General features: G+C 29.1%; 1 protein-coding gene across 7 annotated transcripts in view; it reads left to right on the forward strand.

Moving 5' to 3' along the window:
• The window catches only part of Magi (membrane associated guanylate kinase, WW and PDZ domain containing protein magi), a 278,759-nt gene that overhangs the window by 56,355 nt on the left and 199,814 nt on the right, over positions 1 to 22,590 (forward strand). Inside the window, exon 1 of one of the 7 annotated variants that reach the window (XM_080153880.1) lies at positions 15,814 to 15,871. The exons of the other annotated variants lie outside the window; for them this stretch is intronic. The gene's annotated coding sequence lies outside the window, so the exon portion shown is untranslated. Of the gene's footprint in view, positions 1 to 15,813; positions 15,872 to 22,590 lie in introns of those variants that run through there. 7 annotated transcript variants of the gene reach the window in all.

The following is a 22,590-nucleotide window of genomic DNA, read 5'->3' on the forward strand; positions in this document are numbered from 1 at the left end:
TAGAAAGAATAAAGACGATATTTTGCTGTTATGAAAAGACACTATTGTTATGTGTATAAAAAGCCTCATTAGATTGTAGAAGTATGCAATCAATAATATGATGAGCGAAGTTTTTGCACATGAACAACATACATTATCAACAGGAGAACAAGGAAAATTATATTTTAATTGTTTTACTGTGTTTCTTTTGCATATTTCAATTACCTTCTTAATTTAATAATAATTTAGTGAAATAAACAAAAGATTAGTATTTTACCTAAATCAAAAATTAATGAAATTAAATATAATAGCAATATTGATAAACAGGGAGGGAGGGAGGGGATATTTGGGCTGTTTATTACACTAGTTCCCAATGTTTTATAAGAACGTTTTCTTATTCGTTGGATCAACAACTTTGCATGGTAACTATTATTGAATATAGAATAGTTGGTTCATTAAGTATTAGGTTATTTGTCCAAACGTTTCAACCAATAATTAAATTCTAAAGAAGAGTTATTTGTGTAACATTGGGCGCAAATTTGCACATATCTATTGGCCATTGTCTTATCCTTTTATATCAAAAATTAATTAACCATTAATAAGGTAAATCTTAATCATTGTTTTCCAAAAACACAAATATGGCAGCATTGAAAAAAAAACCTATTTGCCTAAAATTTGATTCAATTGCAAATGAATTTATTTATCCCTGTATCCCTAGTTGTGTTACATACATTAAATGGTTTATGGGTGTTTCAGGGATAATCCAAGTTAAGGTTTTCAACAGAGCTTTAGATTTAAGTAAAATTGGGAGCTATCATCTTTTAATATAAAGCATCTGTTAGTTGTGAAAAGCTGTATGGTTCGATACCATAACTTGCTGGGTTTTTCTTAATTAAATTTTTAGCCAACAAAAGACAGGCCAATGAATAGTTTTAAGATGTGTGCTATAAGTTTTTTAACAAATTAGGGATCTTAAGGGATAAGACAGATAAGACAAAGGATGATAAATTCATGTACATCCTTAATGATGAAAAACAAAATCATCCCTTCTCTTAATCAAAATTATTGGTTGAAAAATTGGATACTGCTAGTACTTGAACCAACCAACCAAGATTTAATGCAAGTATCATAAGTTTTTAAGCCAACCAATTAGATAATATTTTTAAGAAAGTTTGGCTACCAATGAAAATTATATCCCAAACACCTCCCTAAAACAAACTTTGTATTCACCAAACTTATATTTTAATTTCTAACTAATAAGTGAATAATCCATGGTAAAATATGCATTAAAAGGGGTATGTGATATGTCATAATTATAATTCATTTAATTCTATAACCTTTACTAAGAGAAGTTTTTTTCAGTGTAGCTTTTTGAAAATTAAGATTTATCATTAATTTTAATAGTTTGCGCAGATTTTTGGTTGAACAATCTTTCATAATAAATAATAATTTTGTTCAAATGCTAAACAATGTTGATCAAAATTTTAAAAAGAATATGCAGCTTTCGCGTAATTTATCTAAATATTTAATTATTTTTAAAACTTGCTTGTATAAGTTTTAAGAATGTGTTTCAAGATTCAAGTAAAAGTCGTCTTTTGTATTTAAAAATCGTGTGTAATATAAACTATTAAGTAGTTTTTTCTATAATTTTATATATGATCTTAATAAAGTTAATAACGGATTGACACATAAAATAATTCACCGAGAATATAAATTTAGCATTATTCTATCCTTTATTTATGCAAAATTATTCAAATACTTGCAAAAAAATGTTGAAAGTTTGAAGAAAACTATTATAAAATTATACTATTTTCTGCTTGATAATATGATACGAATTGAGCAAAAGTGTATTTATTACCGACAGACTGACAACTGAGCACATAAAGGAATTGTAGCAAAGCTTAAATCCAAGGTTATTGGGATAAGACAATAGACGAAAAATTTATCTCCCCCCTCATTCCTAAATATGAAATTTTGCCTTGTAATAAATAGATGTTTGGGGAAAGAAGAGTTATAAAAACTGCCATTGACCTGCTTAAATATTTAATAAATATATTTGTATAAAACAATTGTAATTCGGATTAAAATAAAAAGTGATTAATAAATGCATTGAAGTAATGTTCAGGAAATTCTAGAAGTTTTAGGAAGATGAAGACTTATTATAAACAGTATACTGCTAAGGAATACAGGGATAGTTCCATGGCAGATAAAATATTATTATTGTTTAGTCATAGTTTTAGGGTGAGTTTTAATACCAGTGTCTTCCTAAAATGAAAATCCTCCCTTTCCAAATAAAATGGTTGATTATCAGTCCCTGTCAATGACTTTAAGGCCTGAACAGTTTATGTGGAAGAAGTCATAATAGACATTAGACATATCATATATATTAAAGAAATTACATAACAAACAACAATCTTTGTTTTAGAATTTTCGCTAAACTCAATGGGCATTGCTTTTCAGGGAAGATACACTATGTATGTATGTATCTTTATTAGATACTAAATTTCTCTCTCTCTCTCTCTCTCTCTCTCTCTCTCTCTCTCTCTCTCTCTCTCTCTCTCTCTCTATCTATCTATCTATCTATCTATCTATCTATCTATCTATCTATCTTTCTATCTATCTATCTTTCTATCTATCTATCTATCTATCTATCTATCTATCTTTCTATCTATCTATCTATCTATCTTTTTTTTTTTTTTTACCAGTAAAAGATAAATTCTACAACACAATTTTGCTTTATATAACTTTTGAATTATCATTTTAACTCGAAGGAAGTTCTTTTATAATGCGTCTATTAGCTAAGCGACAGATTAAAAGATTTTCTTCAGTCTTTTATACGTTTTCCTTTGTGAATAAGTAAATAGAGAGAAGATTCTATTACTGTTCACCTGTGTATTATTCTTTAGTATGTGTACTAAAATGTACAGTTTTTTAGTGAATAATAAATGCGTAATATTAGAAAAACTACGCATGTAACTTAGTTTAATGGTACTCTTGGTTGGTTATCAATTAATAACATTAGACGAAAATATATTTTTGTCTTTTTATTGTCTTTTTTACTTTCAAAAACTTTAAAAAAAAATTTTTTTATATTTTTATAGTAATCTTTAAACCATAAGTTCAATGTTTAAAAAAAAATTCTTAGTAAATATGATTGTATCAGTATATTTTATGTGAAAATGTTTTAAATCTTTAAATATCATGAATCGTCGGTTTGGACAGTTGCTACATTTTGTGATCTGTAGGATTTGCAGTCTTTAAAATAGCCTAAAACTTGCATAAGATCAAAATTAAGATCCTCTGGAGAGTATTGGCCAATCAATCCATCATTATCAATTTTAGAGAAAATAAATGAAATTCAAAGATTTTCCGAACAAAATGAAAACCTCTCGAAAATGTCGTCTTAGTGTGGCAAGATTCCTTCGCAATGGCAGGATATAGCATTTAATTTTATTATATTTATCAGAATGATTGATAAATACATGGAAATATATTTCTAAGTAATCACGAAACCTCGATATACGAGTAAACTTTCATAAAAATCACCAAATCTCAATTAAAGCTTATCATTTGAATGGTTCAGATAAATAAAATAAACAATTCTGAAATGTGTAATGATGAAATAATCTTCCCCGCAATTTCTTACTTGATAACTTGAAAATTTTGGGTTGATGTTAAGAACTTGTATGGTTATTTTATTCATGTTGTTTTACTTTTGTTCACTTTTCCTTTCCAACATAAAATCAAGTAATTTAATAAAAAATTACAGCCTACAAGGAGACAGACAGACATACAGAGAGACAAACAGTTATTTATAGGGATAAAATGTCCTTAAATTGCATGTACAATAATGTTTTGTTAAACAAACATTACTGTCTTTAATGTTTATTGTTTTCATGTTAATTTTCTATAAGGTTTGAAAATAAATATAGATAATAGATCTCCATTTGAATTTCCCCCACCATTACATTATGGATGACTTAAACTATAAATGTTGAACATTAACTAGCCCAACTCAACCTAACCTAATCATTCAAAATATTCTAATAGCTTTTTTGTTTGGAGTTAAACATTCTTTTATTTTTTAATGAATGTATATGGGCTAGTTTTTTATTTGTGTAAAAACCCTGAGTTATTTTTTAACCTTATAGGTATGACTGTGGTATATGATTTGTACATGTATTAGTTTTCTCAGGCCTAGGGGTAGATTTGCCTATACACATTACACATGCATACAATACATATAGTCAAGTTTATTTAAAGGGCTGTATATACTGTATTTAAATATAGAGCTTCTAGTTTTTTACTTAATTATGGACAATTCCTTAGTTTATCAAGTTTATTCAAAAGAGTTTAAATTACAAATGTTTTCTTCTGTTATTATGTTTTTCTATGCTTGTGGCAAATAAATCTACTGCCAAGCTGTGTGTATGACAATATTTCTGAAGAACATTCATACTTCAACATTGTATAGAAGTTTCGCCTCTTTTGATATTTTGAATGTATCTACCCCTGTCCAACTTTCATTGGATTTTCTCACATTTGAAGAATCAATTGATAACTTGAATTTTTCAATCTCATTAGCACGAAATCTTATCTATATTATAATAGACGATTATTAGCACATCTACTATAAATGTTGAATATATCGGTCTATCCATTAACATATTCATAATGCGGTCTTGCTGTATGTTCAACGATCAATCAAAGTAGTTTTAATTTAACTTTGAAATGAGACATAAATAAATTAATTCAAAAAACAATATTGTGTAAATTCATCTGTTTCTTGGGGCAGTCTAAGTAAAAAAAAACTACGGTAGCCCCCCAATAACAGCTAAAATTACGTTATTTTTTTAAAAATTAATTTAGTGATTGGTTATGATTAACTCCGATGAATAGCATATAGGTTTCCTTTTAAATAGTAATTCCTTTTATTATAAAATGAGTTTAAGGAGGGTTTCGAACACAGTGTAAAGTTAAATGTTTAAAAAATCATTGGCGACAAAGCTTAAGAGCCAATAAAAATGCCTGTCTTTTGTGTGCCAACATATAAATACAGGAATACATAAAAGCTAAGTTGCTAAGATATTTTTTTATTAAAAAACATACAAAAAAAATTTTCAAAATATTTGTAAAAATCCTCTTAATTTAATTTTATTATACATATACATCTGAAGAGATCAAACATATATTCTCTAAACTATTTACAATTTCTGAATAAATATGTAAAATAATAAGGTTAACCTTTTATAATTATAATTTAACATATTATTTAAACGCCGTTTTAAATCATTTGTCAATTTTTATTCTTAAAACGATATAATAAAAATGATACCAGACGGACAAAGTTAGTTAAAGAGTGAAAAACTTTAGCAAACCAAAAAAGGATTGGTCGTTAAAGTAAATAAAAAATGGCCCCTACTCTATCTGTCTATCACAAAACTATAATACTAAATGGTCTAAAAATAAGTTAAAACAATTTTATATATATTTCATTATTATATCAGCCTTGTATGGCTAAATCTATATTGATTAAATTTAAGAATATATTTTCACATTTAATAATCATAATCAAAAAATCTATCAATTTTCAAACTTTAATGCAAAGAAATCCTCGACGTTTTCTCGCAAAAAAATTGCAAAGATGCAAATTTACATTTTTGCATTGTCTTACAGTTAGGGCGTAATTGCTGAAATGCAGTGGGAGGGGCATATCTTTAAAAAATTAGTCCTACAATTTTTTCCTATGATTTAAAGAAATTCTTTTTCAAGAATTCTATGTTAAAGAAAAGTTTTTTTTAGGGTGGTCTAAAAGGACAGGGGAATGATAACTAAAGAAAAAATACTTGCAAAGATTAAAGATAACATTCACTATTAAATATTGAGTTGTTTATCTTACAGAAAAAAATACTTTTATATGTCAAATATCAATTAATATTGTCAGAATTTTTTTTTCTTTGAGGCTGTTTTGTTCTTTCAATTAACTCTTTAAGAAACATATCCCCAGCCCTGTTAATAAGGGCGTATCTTGTCATTCATTTAGAGTCAAGATGTATTTTTCTTGACCCTTTCAACAAGAGATTTCAACAAAGATATCTTCAATTTATTAAATTTATTCTGTCATTAAAGAATTTAATAGGACCAAAATTTGCTTACTAAACCTTCTTTTAGTAGCGAAGCTACTTAATAACTAAGACGTTTACTTTCCCCTAATCGTGAAAAAGGTGGAAATTCCTATAGAAATGCAATTACATACAGATTTTTCTCTCAGTCAAAATATTACTTAAATGTTGTAATTAGCCTGGCAAAATATAAAGAACAAATCAGTTTTCATAATCCTATCACTAAAAAGAAGTGTCGCATATGTCCATTTCTGTATGCGGTCATCAAAGTTGAATTATTGTCTGTAAGTAATGCATTTAATCTTTGTCTATCCTAGTAATGTAGGGATGGGTCAATAGGCTGATAAAATTATCCTCCTATGATCTATCTTTGTGAATTTTAAACCCCTTCTGGATTCTCTACACAATATAAAAAAAAATTATAAATTTATTTCTGATGTTTATTGAAACACTCTGCATAGTTTAAATTTTGAACATTATTACGTTTCTTTATCCAAGTCAATCCCTATTGTATTAATGACTTGAATAATTGTTCTTTTAATATTTTTAATATGGTGTCTCTTTGTCTTACCCGCTTGACATTTCTTATCTTATCTTTAAAATGGTTCTTATTTAGTAGTAGAGCAACTTTTTGTTTTTTGTCATTTGTTTATTTCACTCCCCTAACTAATAATGGATATATTTATTCTTGTTTTTATGACAAAAGTTATTTCAATTTGTATGTGTTAATTTTTAGTTCTGTCGGTCAATAAAAAATTATTACGTGCATAGCCAACAACAAAAAAAGAATATTAATAAATTACCTTTTATGATCGACAAAATTACCAACATAAAAGACTTGCAGAAATGCTACTACTTACTAATATAAACATAAAAAATACTCACACTATATTAGTCGTATTCAACAGGCAGTGCATAAATATAAAATATTATAAAATCCGTTACAGTGAAGATTATTGCATTATTGCACATCGTCTAGGATAAAAGGATTGGTAGATTTTCTATCAATTTGCAAAGCAGCTGTTTATCTTGCTTTAATTTGGAGAAAATTTGATTTTTCATCATTACTTTTTTTGCAATCTTACATTTATTAAAATATTTCATATTGAATTACTCTGGTCTGTAAATTGTTTTGAGATTTTTGTGTTTGTTTTTTGTTATGTCTGTACATTATTAAATGTATTAATTCCATTAGGGCCATTTCTTTTTAAAAAATGAAAGGTTTAAAGGTTTACGAGAAATTGATAAACAAAAAAACTATACTCCTTTATAAATCCAAAATATAGAACTTGTAGAACCTTTTGTAGACATATCCTTTTATCCCTAATTGGGAATGCAAAAAAAATGCGCAGATTCTCATGCAAATTATTATTGAAATCAATCAAAATTTATTCTTTTCTATCAGACACACTGCCCTATAGTGGACATAATAAAAAGGATAAAGTAATAGAATGTTCTTCTGGCAGGGATAGCTTCAGCTTTGTCCCGTTTAAGCTTTAGGCTATTTTTTCTACGATTTCTGCTATTCTAATTACAGTCTTGTGTTAATTTACAGAAGAGTAGTAAATTTTAAAAGTCTTTATTCTTGATTATTAAATCCAATATACCGGCGAATCTAAGAATTAAAATAATAATTCAATTGTTCAATCAGTTTGCAATGTATTGCAAAAAAATAGTGTTTTATTTCAATTTTGTAAGGAAATAAGGGGGGGGGGGGTTTAATGCAACCATCTCGTAATCAGTGAGCAAATGCCACTTAGAATTCGAATTTCCATCTGATATTTTGCATGAATAATCCTTTGTAGGTCTATTTTCCCTAAATTGAACAAAAAGTTTGAAAAGTAACGACTAACGGCTGGCGGCTCAGCAGTTTTGCCATTTTTTTTATATCTAAAATACAAATTAGTCACGAAACCTCTCTCCACATAATACTCGTTGCTACTCCAAAACACTATTAAACGGTTCTTGACGGTAGCTGTTGGTACTAGAAGTTTCAAAAATGGTTATTGTTATCATTTAACATGAATTAAACCAAAAATATGTTTTATAAAGTTGATTCCTAATAGACCTACCAAGGATTACTCATGCAAAAGTTTAGATCGAAATTCAAATTGTGCCATTTGCTCACTGATTACGAGATGGTTGCATTAAAAAAAAACCCTTATTATTGAATTGGCTGTTAATAAGAAGATTTTTATAAGCAAAGCATTTCTACATTTAGGGTCGGTCCATCAGTTAGTTCTTAAAGGATAACTTTTATAATTTGTTAAAAACATGTTAGAGTTTCCTATCTATTTGGGCCTGTATGTAAGTAATCTTGGGATATACATACTTATATACAGTTTTTTTGTTTTTTTTTACCTTTAAATATGAATTGAACTAACCAATTAAATTTCATTTAAGTCCCAAAGTTGTTGAGCTAATCAATAGTTAGTATAAACCTTTTGGGACTAGTAAAATAAACAGCCCAATGTCTCCTCCCTCCCTGTATAAAATGTGTGCTACGAGTACCCCGTCAGTCAAATAGACGAGGTGGTTCATAATTATTCTTGAAATGGGTTCATAATTCTGCCAGGACTATAAAACATTTCATTTGGAACATGATATGAATATACAATGTTTAGTTAACCCCACTTTGTAATAATAGATATAATCTAGAGAACCTTTAAATCAGCCAATAGGAGAACAGTGGAGGTACATTTCAGACATGCCATTGGTTGGAATTGTTTGAGTCAGCTATAAATAGTCGCATTTCTTTTGTATAACTTGAACGCAAAAGATAAACAAAGGTGTTTGTCTGCCATGGAATCCCTTTTTAAGGTTGACGAATTTTGTGGTCAGATGGACCATCCAGATATAATATGTCTATTTTTGTAATATTGGAAATCTGAGCTATTAGACACACAATAGAGTACTCTTCTTTGATATTTTATTTGGTTAGAATTTTTTAGCTCTAATTTGTAATATTGGAAACCTTTGCTATTAAAGATACAATAACAGTGTTCTTCTTTCACATTTCATTCTATATGAATCTTGAGTACCTGATAGAGATAAGATAGATTTAGCTTTATTAATATTTCATTTCAACATTTAAAGAATATAGAGCGTCTAAAAACGCTTTAATTTGGTAAGTTCAAAAATGTGTAGCATTTCTTTTATTATAGCTGGTTGTATATATTTGAAAATTTGTTCAAATTTTAATGCTTTTTTATTTCTTTTTAGGTAAGACAAACCTTAATTTTAGAAAGGAAACAAACATGTTGAACTGGAAGTTTAGCGTTATCATGATTTTTGCTGACTTTTTTCATCTCATAAAAGTGTTAATGGTTCACATATGTATAACCATAAAGTTTAAAAGGTCTGAAAATTACATCGACATCTAATTGAAGTACCACTACTAAAAAATAATATATACTATATAAATATAACGACAATACTTGCCTTATGTCGATTTAATAACAACTCTAATATCTAACAGGGGATTAAAAATTACTAAATCTAACAAAATGTGATTTGCCACTGCTGAGCAATTAACCACTTTATCGTCCTTGTCACATTAAGAGTAATCGCCTCTTTTATAAAGTAATTCCAAGTGTACACACACACACACACACACACACACACACACACACACACACACACACACACACACACACACACACACACACAAACTCACACACAAAGACAAACACAAAAAAAAACGTATTAAAGTTTGAAACAATTAAGTGCATTATGAAAATTAATATTTATTTTCATAAAAGTTAGAAAGAAGCACAAACACACAAGCGGCTAAAAAGCGGTCTGACTATGAAGTTAAAATATGCACAAAATTTCAGGCTTCTATCTTCCGTACAAGCTGAGAAAATCTTCAAATTTATTGAGATTGATTGACAATACTTATAGCTAGTAAAAAAATATTCACAACATTTACATTCTTCTATTTTTTCAGTTATTGTCTGAAAACTGTTTTGACACGCATAACATGTTCTATATATGGACTAATTTTCCTCACATGTGTCAAATAAAACATCTTATGATAAATTCAGTGTTTTGATGATCCCATTAAATTCAATTAAAAAGCCTAAATCCGCTGATTAAATATGATGAGTTTAAATGTGTTTATGCTCCGATTTTAACAGTATATTAGCAACAGGAAAACATAATTTTCTACTGTATTACTTTGAATATCTTGCTTTTTTTGCTTTGACAACTGTTTGTCTGTTATAGGGTCTTGATTTCTAACTTTATTGTAAAACAGTTTTTTGCTAAAAATGACATGTTGCAAGGATTCTGAGAGAAAAATTACATAAATAGCCGCCTTCCAAAAAGGCCTGAGCTCCATTTCCTATTGCAAAATCTTATCTTTTACAACCCCCTCTCCGGTACCCTTTTTCAACCACCGGCGTTTTTACCCTCCTCCGGTATATGTGGTAACCCTCTAGCAACCCCTCTGTGCATTGTAAGGAGCCTATTAGCCTCCCTGTGTGAGTATAAAGAGTAGCGCCGGGAGGGTTTACTTTGACCAATTCTACGAAACATTACATGGATCTCCCCTCTCCCTCCCTCGCCACTCTCTCTTTCTCTCTTATTGTCTCTTGTTCATTTTAATACCATATCTTTCGCGTAACTAAGTATTTGACGCGCACTATATAACATTCGTGGCGACCAAACAAAACAGCCAAAAAATATTTTTTATCCTTTTATAAAAATGAGGTAAAAAATGATCGACTATTGAATAATTTGTTACACACCAAAAATATTTCTTTGGGTAAATTGCAGGATTTTATTTTTTCAAAGATTTACTTTCTACATCCCAACTTTATAAGAAATAGACTAAAACCTGCCAATTTTTACTAAATGACAAACATTTCGGTCTAGTTCTTATCAGACAGACATTTTTTTTTACTTTATAAAAAGTTATGTTTGATAATTATCATTAAAAATTAGTATATATTTAGTATTTGGCTAAGTTTTTTATTTTTACATTTGGCTATTTTCACTAATTTAAATTTTTCGCGACGCCCCCGTCCCCCTTCTTACATTTCAATGAATCAAATGGTTTACAAAAAGAGTATATGTAAGGGGGAGGTGAAGATACATAGGACAAAAAAAGGAGTAGGCCCCCCCAGACCAGAGGGATGGATTTCTTTAGTTATTTCTCAATGTCAACATGTGTCAGTCAGTGGCTATAGAATATATACATACATTCATTACCAAGTAGTTTGAAACACACTTTTAAGTGCAATATTACATAATTTATGCTAAAAATTTGCAATGAAAATAATGTGAAAAATAAGTAAATTTTAAAGTTAGAATGTGTTCCATAATTGAAATAAAAAATCCTAGTGAGTATGTGATTAAATATGATACGGAAGATTCTATAGGAAACATTAAAAATTACAAATCAATTCTTTTGAAGACAAATAATCAAATGCTAGAATTTTATTTCAAAATAAAATGGTTCTATCCTATTATATAAAATAGTGAAGTATTTTGTCTGAAGCTAAAGATTTCGATAACTACTGAACTGATTGAGTTCTCCATTTAAGGGAAGCTTCACATAGGCCCCAGAATGGTTTAATGCCATTTTATTTTTAAATTTAAGCCTCGGGATGATTTTAGGCTATTTTTCCACTCATCGAATAGAGAGTCCTTAGATTTAGGGACGCATCTGTTAGTTTTAAGAAAAAGTATTTTAGCAATTCTGCGACAAATTTACATACAATTTTGTTGAGACTTTTAAGTTTATATTATGCTTATTACGTTTTTACACTCTACAAGTTTTATAGTTCGTTTCTCCTACCGCATGATTTAAGAGCTTCTCTTTTATGAATGTTATCATCCTTGCAAAAAACAAGAAAAACAAGAAATAACAGCGAAGATTGACCTTAGAAAGTCATTATCATCTCTATTATAATATTTCAGCTTTTATGGAAACTTACTATTACTTACTGCTTAAGATCGTGTAAACGTTCTCAGTGAAAAAAATATGGTTTAAATTGCCTCCTTATAATTTAAGATCTTAGAATCTAGCCAAAAACAAATAAAATTAAAGTTGAATTAAACATGTAAAGTAAATTTTAAATGTTATAATGCCACGAAACAGGTGAGGTAAATGTGAACAGATTAAAGAATGTGAAGCACATCAGTCTAACTACGGTTCAGGAGGAAATACATCCCAGTAACTTAGTAAGGACTCTATGTATTGTAGAGTTACCGCGCAACTTTCATATTTTTATTCATTACAGCAATTCTTGAAATGCTTAATAAAAAATACAATATATAACCTAAAACAGTTAGGGAGTTGAATCCATTTTTATAGAAGCAGAAATATAATCTATGATTATGGTTTGGACCCTCTAAAACTGTAATCTACCTTTCCACTTTCCCCTCTCTTGGTGAAGATATCTTCAACGCCGATACGATTTTTGAAATGTAAGATTCTACTTTCCCTTCTCTTGGTGAAGATATCTTCAACGCCGATAAGATTTTTGAAATGTAAGATTCCACTTTCCCCTCTCTTGGTGAAGATATCTTCAACGCCGATACGATTTTTGAAATTTAAGATTCCACTTTTGCCTCTCTTGGTGAAGATATCTTCAACAAGAGAGACAAAAGTAGAATCTTATATTTCAAAAATCGTATAGGCGTTGAAGATATCTTCACCAAGAGAGGGGAAAGTGGAAGGGTAGATTACAGTTTTAGAGGGTCCAAACCATAATCATAGATTATATTTCTGCTTCTATAAAAATGGATTCAACTCCCTAACTGTAAAATAAGTTTCGGGAGAAAAAGTATTATATTTTTCAAGTTTTTATTTTGAATAAATATTTTGTAAATATTTTGACACTATTGAAAGAAATATAATAAAATTCAAATATAAGTTTTTACAAACAATGATGATCAATTTTATTTCTTACCTAATAGCTTTTTGTCACATTGGCTCAAAGACTACATTAGGATTTTATGGGGGTATCCACAATCCCCTCCGACAAAAATGGGAAGGCTTACCTTCTCCTTTTGACTCACACCTCCTGGCAAGTTAATGTGCACGCCACTAGAGTGTCTACTGAATAAATGTAAAAGTGTTTTACCTAATAAAATCTTGGCATATCAGCAAGAAAACATCTTAAATAAAGATGTTCTACTGCATTAAAAAGGCACTTTATGCAAATATATTATGTCAACTTTTCCACCAGTAAAAATGTATCATTATTTAATGCATCTTCTTGATCTATACTTTTGTCATTTCAAAAAAGGTTTAATTTTCTTGCAATTAGGTTTTTCGGCATGTGCAATATTTTTCAACCTATCAATTTAATAATCATAAAAAAATGGGAAATGTATAAAAACAGGAGTTAGATGAAAATAAGAACTCCATGTATTCTGAAGTTTATTCTGAGTCAACTACAGACAGCAGTATTGGATGCTTCTCCAGAAAGTCGTCCTCCTCTATGAGAAAAAATCAATCAAAAGGCATTTTTAGTTACACATATATGTATATTATTTTAAAGTTAGGTTATGTCAAATTCTTTTTTTGAAACATTTTAAAATCCCATATAAAAAATATTTTTTCAAGCATTCAGTCAATTTTCTCTTTTTTAAAGTAGTATGTTTTTTTGAAATTTTAAAGTTAGGTTATGTCAAATTCTTTTTTTGAAACATTTTAAAATCCCATATAAAAAATATTTTTTCAAGCATTCAGTCAATTTTCTCTTTTTTAAAGTAGTATGTTTTTTTGTCTAACCCTTAAGATCTCTGAAATTACTAGACCAAATAGATTGTTCTTTTTAGGGGAGCTTTACAAATGCATTTGGATAGTTTTAGACTATTTTCTTTACCTCCTTTACCCTCCCCTAGAAGCTACGGGCGAAGCAAGTATTTTAAAAACTTAATGATAGAAAACACTATAAGTTTTCATATAAAGCAAACAGCAAAGTGCATTCACAAAATTTACTTAAATTCCTTTTATTAAACAAAAATTTATATTCTTATTAATTCGATGACTAAAAATGATCCAAATTAGAAATTCCAAATACACCTCCGCCTTCCCAATCATCGAATGAAACATCTCTATCCCCTTCAGCAATCATAGCTCCTCTAAAGTTAAACATTACAGATGAAAACACAAAAAATATACAGCTAGTCAAAATAGGTGCTTTTTTTGCCTCTTAGATCCCCCTAATCATTTTTATAATACTTTTTTTATTAATTCACAACTACTTATTTTCTTTTCAATAATGCACGTCTTTAAAGCTATGATAAGATTAAATGCCAGAAGCTTTAGCATTAAATAATACTCGGTTTTTAAATTCTTTTAAAGGGATTTTCTAAGAGGAATAAAAAAATTTAGGAGGATCGGATCCAACTAGTGATGAAGAAACCTCAGACAGAGGATCTTCGCTTGGATCCTCTCAATCCTCCCATAGTCCAGGGACCAATCCTTAAACAATTTGATTTACTTAATCATTAAAAGTTGCTATCACTCACTTGATTAACTTATGTGAGATGCCTAACTTTAACTTTTCTTCAGGACTCGGCAGCCGCGTATAAGCCTCAAATTTAAACCCGCATGTGTGCAAAAATTTAATTATGAAAAGATGGATTGTCTGTTTAGGAAAGGGTTTATACATCCAGCTAAATTTTATAGTTATATGACAATTTCACTGAGGCTTATGAGCCCTGCTTTTATTGTCAACCGAAGTTAACATTTGGGCAATTTTATTTGGCCATCTCAGTTTAAAAATTATTTGGAACCCGGTATTAGTGTCGGACTGATTATGACGTAACAAAAAAAATTATCCAATGAGAGGCTACTATGAATTTTACCATTGGTCAATAATGTCCTCTCATTGGCTAATTTTTTTTGTTACGTCATAATCAGTCCGACACTAATACCGGGTTCATCAAGATGTATGCTTAGACTTAGATTTTAAGGAAAAGCAACATCCTTCAACGGTTTAGCCTAAATTTTAAATTGTATTTTCTATTTTTAGATTGTAATATCAACTTTAGAGGATTGGAAATAACTTTTTAAGGATCGGTCCCAGGTTCAGTTCAAGTAACCCATACTAATGACAGTAATAAAGCTCAAGAGAGCATTGACAAAAATAGTGATAATAATAAAAGTGAAATAGATAATCAAACAAATATAGTCGATCTTGCTAATAACAAAACAGAATCAAAAAAAGAAATAATTATAATCAAAAATACTGAAACTCAAAATAAAAATGTTAATGAAAAATCAAATTCAGTTTTAATTGATATTTCTAATAATAACACCAAAGATGATACTGTATCAAAAATAGATAAAGATAATGATTTATCACTCAATGAGATAGGTGTCCAAGTGGATACTATAAGGGTGAGAAAAACCAGGTCAAATAGCACGCAAAGTCACGGCAGCACCAAGCAGGTTGTCTATGGGGGTAAAGTGAAGAAAAGAAAGTATAAAGATGCTGCTGCTCAAACTCAGAGGAATGAAATATCACAATAATAAATCACGAAACCTCGAAGTATTTCAGCATTACCCCGATTTAATTTAATTTGGTGGATTTTTTTCCATATACCATTCCCTGTAACCCTGTAATAGCCCCCAAAAGGTCATTTTTAACAATAAAATCCATTAGGACCATTTGTTTATCCTTTTTATTCAATTCAAAAATGCATTTTATCGATGCTGTAAAGATATTTCAATTTCTGTTTTAGAATCAATGAACAAAAAATTGTGGACCTGAAAAACGAGTTTAAGAGAAAATTAAATCTCGAAGGTAGTTTTGAAAAAAAAATACTCACACACACACACACACATTTTATGGTCTTATTTGCATTGCAAACAAGGATGGTGAAATCCAAAAATTTAGCTGCCAATAAAAGAGCCAATGATATACGTCATTACCTTAAGATCGAAAAGAAATTATAACACATAATAAGCTTTTTTGTTTTGTATTTTTTCAGTTTTTGAATATTGCAAGACACTTTCCTTGTTTTTAACTATTTTGATCAAATAGTACTGTAAATAATGCAAATATTCTTGCAAAACCATGTCTTACTTTACATTAGTAACATATTTGGACGTACTGACATGGAAGAGAACCCTAGAGTAGCTGCGCTACTACATGCCTAGACACACAAATTCGACCCTCAAACTCGCTATTCACTAATCAAATAAAGGATTGGTAAACATTAAAACATTTCAATTTCAATATTTTAGAAGAAAAAAATTTAGGAGCGTACCTTCTCGAAAGTTCGTGTTCTTGTTCTTGAGAATCATCGACGAACATGTCCAAGAGTAGCGAAGCTATTTAACAAAAGCAATAAAAATTTATAGGTTTATGTTTTAATTTAGATTTGCATAACATATAAAAACAAGAAAAGAAGAATCAATAGTGTAAAACAGTTGGTTTTAAACATTACAGATATGGACAAGTAGACTTAGCTTACTTGAAGAGTAGCTACACTTCGAAAAATTTCACAATACACATACAGACAAAAATTTTCCCATATCAGCGCTATATTAGTATATGTGCGCTGGATAAATGAGCTAGTTGATTACTACATTTGATATCAGGAATGTAGGTGTAGATCAATTGGAGATAAATTATACTTACTTTACATCTACTTAATTTGAAATCTCTGAGAGATATGATATAGATACTTTATAATGAACTAGCGGCTTCGCCCCTAGCCTCTAGGGGCTTTGCCCCAAGAGGTGATAAAAAAAATTAAGGCGAAATTCGTTAAAGGACCAAGGAAATCTTCTACAAAACATAAAGGACCAAGGAAATCTTCAGCAAAAAAAATGGGGGGGGATTTTTTTGCTTTTAGGGGGTTGGGGGTGTCCCACCCCCCCCCCCCCCCAAAAAAAAATAGCTTTAAACCACCACAGGACCAAAAGGTATATACCCTGAAGAGTATAATCCTATCGGTTCAGTGGTTACCGAGATCTTAAGCTTCAGACGGCGGACGGACAGACAGACATCAAGCTACTTTGTATTATAGATATGTGCTTGGCCCTTATGGCTGTATAACATATATTTCACATTATAGTTACGTCGTCATTATGACCAATGTTACAATTTCTAATTTATATTATTTACAATCTTAGATTTGATCGGGTTTACAATATCGTTATATTACCAATTCCATTGTTCATGATCAAAACTATGTATAAAAGTATCATATACAAAATTATGTGAACTTTTTTCTTTGTATGTGGCCCAAAAAAGGCTAGATTTATCAAATATTTGTTTTACGAAAACGTTCAGTTTAATTTCTTCCTTTTACAGAATTATTTTTACTTCATTTAAGTGAAAGAGTAAAATATCTTGATTTAAAATGAATTAGCATTTTTCATTTTTCAACGGAGCAACATTTTTTATTTCTTTTATCCTAATTTTTCTTGCAAAGATGAAACGTCAGAAAGTTTATTATAACATGTCCCGACTATAAAAATTCTATTAAATACTTAATTTTTACAATTATTTTAAAAACTGTGGGATAGACATATATTAAATGGCAGAAAATTTATATGTATCAGGGATGTAGAGAATTAAAAATATTTAAATGGCCTTCAATGGTCCGAAACTCGTAATAAATAATCAAAATGAATCAGAGAATCAAAAAATTTTGATTCATCCTGTCTAGAGTGACCAATAAAGAAAATATAACAATATTTGAAAGTAAATTGGGACAATTTTGAAATAATATTTCTTTTTATGCACGTGGCACATCCCTCTCATCCCTGGCGAAATTTGCACAATTTTTCACATTTTTGTTATTTTTGACAAGGTTAATTAATATATTTATTATTTTTATAGGTAAGTTTATATTTGTCAACATTTCAATGTCATCTTAATTTTTTTAAAGGGTAAGTACATCAATTTTTAGTTTTATTAACCATTCAATTCAAACCAAGGCTCGGCAGCCGCAAGTATACTACCTAAAGACTTGGTGGATTATTTGCGACTGTCGAGCCCTTAATTCTAATAATTTAAAGTTTCTTAACAATCCTTACTTGGGTTTTCTGTAAAGCATCAAGTTAAGGGTTTTTTTCACCGCCTCAAAATAGCATAAAACTGACTATCAGGAAGCTTTTTCCAGAGATCTAGTGTTAAATTGAGAACCTAACAACTAGATATCATAATTAGAATAGACAATAATACTTGCTTGTTGTTAGAAATGACTTATGACGGTGTCATAATATCTATTTTAAATAGTGATTAATAGATAGAAAATTATAGATTATAATTAACGCACTAACACCCCTTATAAGTGTCACACCCTCCATTTATAATAATATTATTTTAAAACATTATAATTATAATTATCCTTATGAGAAAATTTGTTTTACAAGAACGTGTAACAACTATTGTAGCGAAGCATTTTAGTGTAAATTATAAGAATCCTTCTTAACCAAATATTTTACTATTTCTATCTCAATAAAGTCAGGAATCTGAAGGGATAAGACAGTGGTCAATAAAGTAATGTAACTCCCCAATGATGATACACAATTTACCCCTTCTATAAGTTACAACTAGTGGTTGAAACTTTTTGGCACTCGAGGAACAAACCAATCAAAATTCAATTAAAGTACTCAAAGTTGTTAAGCCAACAAATAAGACAACGTTATCATAAAACATTGGGGACCAGTGTAATAAACACCCAAATGTCCCCTCCCTTTCTGCATTAAAGTACATCCTAGTGAATTTTTACTATTCTCTTTATTAAGCCCTCTGGTAAACAAATTCTGTTTTGATTCAGTGCATGAGAGTCAAAGAGTAGCTACGCTTTCAAAAATGAAAGGTGTCGTAATTTTAATCATTTTTCTGCATGGATGATTTTCAAGAAATAAAACATTTTCAAATATTTAAATAGTGATTTATTGCTTCATGGTAAATATCTTCAATTTTTAGTGAAGCCACACTTTAATTTAATTTGTAGGTACAATTAAACTTCATAAAAGTAAACTTAAGAATAGAAAAAGAATTTATTTTTATAACCTGTTTATGATATGCTAAGAGAATAATAAAAAAAGTATTTGATTATTTTATTCTTTGGTAATTAAATCTAATTTTGTTTCAATTAGAGCAAAAAGACAATACAAATTTGCAGGAGAACCTTTTTTTCCTATAGAAAACTAAACTAACCCCCATGACATGCTTTTAAAAGTCCTAATCATGTAAAAACTGGTAATATTTTGTCGCCAATTTATGTTTTAAGTGGTCATTGCTGATATGTAATCTACATAAATAACAAAACTCCAGTGTAAAAGAGGGCTGGGGAGGGGGGGCTAATTTTTGTCCAATGTTAAAAAATGAATTTTGCCGAAAATTCCATTTTGCAATCCATTATCGTAATTGCGAGAAAAAAGGGCATTTTTCATCTCATCATTTTGGTTCAAATAGATGTGATATACTTTCTTGTGAGGATTAACAAATATTTCTATTCAAATTAAATATTGCATTTTGAGATAGTCTTATATAACTGTTTATCTCTGAAAAAAAAACACTTAAGAAACTATTTGCAATCAATTATCATTTTGAGAAGGACGTAATAATTTCAGGGTTAAGATCCCCTCAGGGTATAAAGCAGGGATTTGTTAGAACAAGATGAAAAGGGAAGGGGTGGGGGGTTGGTATTTCTTAAATTAGATAAGAAACAAAGTTGATTTAAACTTCATTAACAAGGATATTTGTTTAAATGTCTTTAGATAAACTTTTCTTCTGTAATTAACATTTTTTGCTTAGAAATTTCATGTATTTTTATTGACTTGAAAATGTGTCAAAATCACAAGCTTTCTGTGTTGTATAACTTGATTTTTGAAATGGCGATTTCTTAGATGATTATGAACTATATATTACTTATATAAAGTATTATTATTTAGACATGTTAAAAAAATTCTATAATAAAAGCACTGCCACCCTCTGTTTCTGTATAGTCGTTTGCCGGTTTGTTAGGTTTGTTTAGCTTCGCGTTTATGGATGTTTTCATCCTTGTTTTAAAGAATGGGGACAAAATCACATGCTTTCTAATTAAATTAGAATTGAGGAAACCATCTTATAAATGATTTCATTGTAATTTTGGCTAAAAACTTTTTACTTTGTGAGAAATAAAAGTTTATATGTGTAAAACTATTTGTTGAGGCAATTTAAAAACAAATTTCTGACAATTGAAAACATTTCACTGAAACAAATTGAATTTCAAGACTTTAAACATCTTTTATATGCTTTCTTTCTATGGTGAAAGTAAATGAAAAGTAGACTTTAGTTTCAAATATTATTTTTTAACTTTTTTAGATAGGGTATAAGATAATATGTTTTAATTAAAATCTGATATTAAATCTGATATTTCTCTCTCCTAATTATTATAAACTAATTCTATCATAACAAAATTTGGTTTCAAAATGATAAACAAATCAAGATGTTTTAATTGATTTACTAATCATTAGATTCATTTTTAAACATCATGAGTTAAATTAAAAATTTTATGTTGTAAAATTGAATTAATTACCTATTCAATATTAAGAAAATTGTTTAAACATTTAACAATTTTTAGAGGTCACTTGATTGCTGTTTAAATAATGCAGCAAATTCTTTTTTTTGAAATATGGAAATACAAAAAGAATCACTTTGTGTATTTTGGAGCATAACAATTTGTAAAGAAAAAGTTACATCTCTGCCTTTAACCTATCCTCATATAAAATGAGAGTAATTTTAAAATGGATATATAATAACTTGGATTTTACACCAGATTTTCATGTATTCTTATACGCAGTGGACTAAAATAATGATTCCTGCATTCCATCCCTTTCACCCCTCCTCACCCCTCCTACTGGATAAACACACTAACCAATAAATGACCGGGGAAATAGCCACCTAAATTGACGACAATTTTTCCCCTTTTATGATATCCATGTATATTCTACATCCATTAATATCCATTTAATATATATTATGTCAATGATTTAAATGAAAATCTTTATTGGTTATTTTGTATGTAGACTTTTTTCGTCTATTTGTAGACATGATATGACAAAATGTAATCAAACTTTTTCTCACACTTAACATATGCACACCTTGACAGAGAGTTAAATACATAAAAGTCGAGAAATAAGTCATTGAGCTAAACTTATTATTTGATTCTATAAAATTCATCTGTAACGTTAAGTGCATGCCTTTGTATGTATCTTAAGGCAATTGATATAATGCATACATATACATAAATACAAGATGAAATAATACATGAGCTGCGAAGCACAAAAAAATCATGTATGGACAAACGGACATAGATTTAAAGTGTATATGCTCAGTGACAATAGATAATAGATAGAAATTAGAAAATCACGAAATCTGTAAATACACATAGTGTTCTAGTGAATCTTTACTAAAAATTGCAACCGTCTCCCTTGAATAGCAGCCGTTTCACATTTACCTCATACCATTTCTAATAAATGGGCTGACACTCAGACGGAAGGACATTTTGAATTATAGAGTAGCCTCGCTACTAAAAATGTTTAAAACCTTGTGCTAAAATATGTTTTAGCTGATTTTATTACGCACACAAAAAAAACTTTGATTTTCAATAGAAACATTGATTTTGTGTATTCATCAAATTGCAAAAAAAATCAGAATAAACTTTTTCTTATTCTTTTTTTTTGAGTGATTTGACTTTTGATTTTAAATTTTAATCAAAAATGTTTGGTTCAAATTCCAAGCTGTTTAAATTTTGATGGTCACTTCAGTGGATTAAAAATTTTGGGGACTTGATTGGATGGTACAAAACAATAATTTCAACGTACAGAGGAACTAATTTTGTTTATTGTCAATGGGGATGTACATCAATTTATTGTCCGTTGTCTTCTCCATGGATTCAAGAGTTTGTTAAAAACATAACAAAAAATCTAATTTTTTATTGTGACCAATATGAAATTAATTATTTGGTTTGATACAGAAAAAGTAAATCTGTTCTCTTTAATGGCACAAATTAACAACCTATACAGTTTTTCATAACCAGAGAAAGAGATAGATATTCAAATGTAGATCAAATATTACTTTCCTAAGAAAGTTCAAATTAATTGATGGTAAGGGTTTAAAACTATAAAGTCTTACACAGATTTAAAAATTTTCATTATAAATTTATTAAAACTTAAGGATAGGGGGGGGGGGACTTAGCACTGTAAATCATACTGGTAATCATATTTTACGCAAACGTTCTCTCATGTGTTGGTTTAAAAACTTGGTGTGCATTAATCTTCTAATACCTCCATGCTAAAACTGCTGAATGTATGTATTTCTTTCCCTAATAGTTGAAGTATATGTTTCTATTTTATAGCAGAAACCTGTAATAAACGGTCCATACGAGAAGAATTTTTAGAAATATTTTATAAAGGGTTTTGTATTACAGGGCTTTGTTTTAGAAAAGTAGCTTAAAACCATCTAATGGCATTATTGCTCCACCCACACTTTAGAGATCTCTTACTTCAAACAAA

The sequence above is a fragment of the Acartia tonsa genome, chromosome 3 (assembly GCF_053477335.1).
Source record: "Acartia tonsa isolate MP-2025a chromosome 3, ASM5347733v1, whole genome shotgun sequence".
Lineage (NCBI taxonomy): Eukaryota > Metazoa > Arthropoda > Copepoda > Calanoida > Acartiidae > Acartia > Acartia tonsa.